Raw genomic sequence first — 4,816 nt, forward strand, 5'->3', positions numbered from 1 at the left:
TGAGTGAGTTCTAGTTAATCAATTAACATACAATACATTCATATACGTACCCGAAGATACGTATTACATAATTTACTTACTAATCTTTCTTTCATACATACTTACATACATACATACATTCATACATACTGTCTTTCATAAGTTCCTATGATATACCGTAAACTACTCTATCTCTACCATCTCAGATATTATTAGGATCTCCTTCTGTCACAAATATTATTAGGGTCTACTCCCTTCTGTCTCAGATATTATTAGGGTCCGGTCCCTTCTGCCTCAGATATTATTAGGGTCTGATCCCTTTTGTCTCAGATATTATTAGGATCTGGACCCTTCTGTCTCGAGTAACCATACAACCATGCATGTCTCATCAATCATTCATACATTCGTTATCATACGTTCGTGCATACTATTCATATCTTCCAGTTATATATATAATATAATATAAACATATTCATACACGAAAACATTCATAAGCATTCACATAACATACACTTACTAACACATAGGAGTATGCACACAGCCTCGAAAAACGTTACAGAGAAAAGAGGCTAGAAAGTCACCTGAATCCTGTTATGCTCGGAGTTAATAGTAATTCCCTTCCTTAGTTGTGTACGTCTAACTGTTTAATACACACACACACACATATATATATATATAGGGAAGGGTTCTAATGAGAACCATAGTTTTCTTGAAAACTAGTTAAATCAATTTAGACCCTTGATTTTTTAGATCTATGGTTGATATGTTCAATGATAATTATGTAATTAAATGAAAATCAAAGGAGATTATTTAAAATGAAAAAAGGTAAATTAGGTAGAACCGATTATTATTTTGGAAACTGTTGCCCTAAAATCCTCACACGTGATTTTTTATTTTTTTTAATCTTTCTTCTCTATCTTCAATTCCATATTTGTAGGTAAAAGATTTTAGAATTTATTTTTTCAATTTTTATTTGCAAAACCTTTTCTTTCTTGTATTATAAATTCCGAGTGGTTCAAATCAAAGCTGCCATATACTCTTACATATTTTCTATACTTAATTTTTATTCTATTATCTTTTCAATAAAATAGTTGAAGATTTTCTTTTATTATTGTAATTTTTGTAAATTGTAAATGCTAGAACAATGTTAGTCATTGTGATACATATATGTAACAACAAAACTACATATATGTAACAATGTATTTACACATGCGTAACAAAACAAAGTTACATATATGTAACACCATGGTTACATATATGTAAATTGTATCAAAACTACATAATTAATCTTGTGTTCTTTGTATTCTTCAAGTTCTTTGTGTTTTTCGTGTTCTCCACGTCATCGTGTTCTTCATATACATATAGTAGCTAATATACGTTTGCATATATGTACCAACAATATTTTGCATTTTGAGTTGGGTCATACTAAAATATATATATATGTAACTAATGATTTAAATATATTGAAAGCTAAATTAGGTAGTTAAATATATGTGCATGTATAAACTAACAATATTCTCTTAGTTCATGTTGTTCATAGGAAAACTGAGCACATACTTAATCGCTAAAAATAACAAAAAAATAAAGAAAAGAGATCATTAAATAATGTAATTACATTAGGGGGCCCTGTTGTATATAATCGTCTAAACAAATACCAACCCAAAAAACATCTTCAGTAGCCAAATTAAATTGAAATATTTAATGAATTTTTAAACAAACAAATGATTGTTGCCATGAAAATAGGGTCGGTTTAGATGTTCTAAATTACCAATACACCCTCGCAGGAAAAATAACAAAAACTAAAAAGGAAAATTGTGATTGGTTAATAAGAGTTTTTATAGTTTTTAAGTTAAGAGTAGTTTTCATTTGAACCATTCCTTTTATATATATATATATATATATATATATATGTATATATATATATAAATTAACCGTGTAACTAAATAAGTAACGAAACTAATTAAATTTGTACTTAGTTATCTAGCGTATTTGATAAATTAGGCTCGTTTGTTTGGGCTAACAAATCTAACGGAATTACTTTGTTTGACGACGGTCTTTGTTTCATGTTCGTATCCCTCAATTATTATTATATATTCATCCTCTTTATTATAATTATTTTCCTTTCTTTCAATATCTTATTATTAAATATTATATATATATATGCACACATATATATAGATATATATCTTTTCTTTACCGGATCGTTTATCTTTAAAAAGTATCGAGACGTATGTCCGGATCGTTTATCTTTAAAAAGTATGAGACGTATGTCCGGATCGTTTATCTTTAAAAGTATCGAGACGTATGTGACGAGCTTTTGGGCTTAGGTAAGTCAGGCCCAACAGTTTATAGTGGCCCTTGGGCCAAACTTATGAGTCCAGTCGCATGCATCCAAACCGGATCGCATGGTAAAAATGATAGTGGGAACCGGGATTTGAACCCGAGACCCACATTCACACCACAACATACTTACCATGATGCAAAGGCAGCTGGATGTTATTTTCATAGATCCCATTCTTTATATATTTAGTTATTTCTTTTCACTCCTCCGTTCCTTCTTTCTTTCTTTGCTGTAGACTATTATTATTATTATTATTATTATTATTATTATTATTATAAACCAATCAGTACATATATAATTATCATTACCAACCCAAACACCTAACTTGGATAAAGTTCATCTTGGTTTATAAGGAACCCGTTTTCGCAAGATCTATAATCATGAATGAGCCGAACTTAACTAACGAGTTAAACGAATCCGACTCTTAAAGTTCATATTTTACGTCAAGTTTATATTTTTATTAACCCTTAGGCCCCGATCTAAGGTTCTACCAATTTTTGTGGAGAATCATCAACAGAACCACCTTTATACTACAAACGTACCTCTTAGCAAGATTCGATTTAAAGCTTAGTCTTGACACGAGCTAGATCTTGATCCTTCGGGTCGTTTGGATGCAAGAATCACTAAACCGACTTAGATCTTGTTCTAGGATTTCTAAAATATGGAGAGTGTGTGTATTTGAAGGTGAGTTGGTAAAAATGGAAAGTAGCTAGGGTTTTAGGGTTTTTAGAGGTATTTATACCCTTAGCTCATACACCTTAGGCCCATTAGTTTGCTAAGTCCATGTTTTTTGTTAGGTCCACCTCCATTTAAGCCTACCATCTTTTATATTAGTTTATTATTTATTCTACTACAATTAAATAACAAATTTTATTTAATATTTCTTTATTTATTATTTCTAAAATGTCGGACATTACATCGCCAGTGTTCGTTTCACGCTGAGTCTATTACGTGAAAAAACTTAACTTTTTGAACATAATAAATTATAACTTATGTATTTTTGCAAGTTTTTTTTTACTATAATAGCATTATTTTAGTGAACATAATATTTTATTATTAATAACCTTTTATTACATTAGTAACGTATTAGGTTTAAAATAGTTGAATGTCAAAATAACTACCATTTACAAACTATATATATATATATATATATATATATATATATATATATATAAGTTAAAGAGCCCGCTGCACAAGGGAGATTAGGTATGTATAGATTCGACTCATTTTGGTACTGGTATTTGCTATTGCAAAATTTATAGTCGGCATAGTTTATGATGTAATAAATAACAAATTTATATAACATTATTATAAATATAAATTTATACCTACATTTTCATCTAAAAGTGTGTATAAGTGGTTGTACTAACAGCATAGTGACTTGTTAGATACAATTACGTATATATCTATTTTTTATTAAACACGGTTAAGTATTTCTAACACAACTTTTTAAACAACATTCTCATAAAAGTAACTCAAGTTTCAAAAACGAAAACACACGGACAATATTTCAGTTATAATCATAACTTTTTAAATAAAACAAGTGTACGTGTTTGTGTACTTGCTGGTAGTCGATATATGAAATGTTTTCTTAGTTAGATATACACATCAACTAAGTTTATACTACTATCAAAAATTTTTCCTAAGTAGTAATAGTAGTTTTAGTGGTGTCCAACTTGAGTACTTACACAATAGTAAAATTTTAGTTACAAAAGAGTGCCCTCCAGTACAAAGCCTTCATGTTCTTGGGTTCCACAACGGCACAACCTTTGTAAATTACCATTTCCGTCTATTGTCACACCATAATATTATTAGTTTTATTAAGCATACTATAAAATCATTGATATTATAAACTAGAAAAAAAAAGCATTTATAAGTCTATCTAACCTTACACTGTATTCTAAAGTTTAAAATACAAGAAAAAGAAAAGATGAGATTGGATAGGGGAAGAAAGGAAAGAAAATTATATACTTAAAAGGCATTCTCGAGTTAAAAGAAAAGAAAGTATTAATTGCATTCTTGAGTTAGATAGGAAGAAAGAGATAGGAAAAAAAATTATAACCTTACAATTATGTCCTTGTAGCAACAACCACCATGTCACATATCCGCGCTACAAATCGACTAGATTAATTAATAATTATTTTCTCATAGCAACAGCAATCATGTTCACAAAAGCATTAGTGGCTACTAGAATGTGACAGAATCATAAGAACAGAATATCCCAAAAAAAAACACTTAGAAACTTAATTGAAGTAGCAACAAAAGCTTGTTTCTCTTTTTCTTGAATCTCTTTTGAGACTATATCACCGGTAGGCTGTTGAATATACTGATATTCTAATAATAATATTGCATTCAAAACTCTATGAAAATGTCTATTTGTGGCTGATTCTGATCGACGATATGTAAAAATCTAACAACTTGTTCTTCTACACACATACGTTGAGTTGCTTGAAGACCACATTTGTTCATCAACTTATGACATAATATCCTGAAAGC

The sequence above is a fragment of the Bidens hawaiensis genome, unplaced genomic scaffold (genome assembly GCF_021521415.1).
Source record: "Bidens hawaiensis isolate Kalapana, Puna unplaced genomic scaffold, B.hawaiensis_p1.1 tig00000760_1, whole genome shotgun sequence".
In the NCBI taxonomy this organism is placed as follows: Eukaryota; Viridiplantae; Streptophyta; class Magnoliopsida; order Asterales; family Asteraceae; genus Bidens; species Bidens hawaiensis.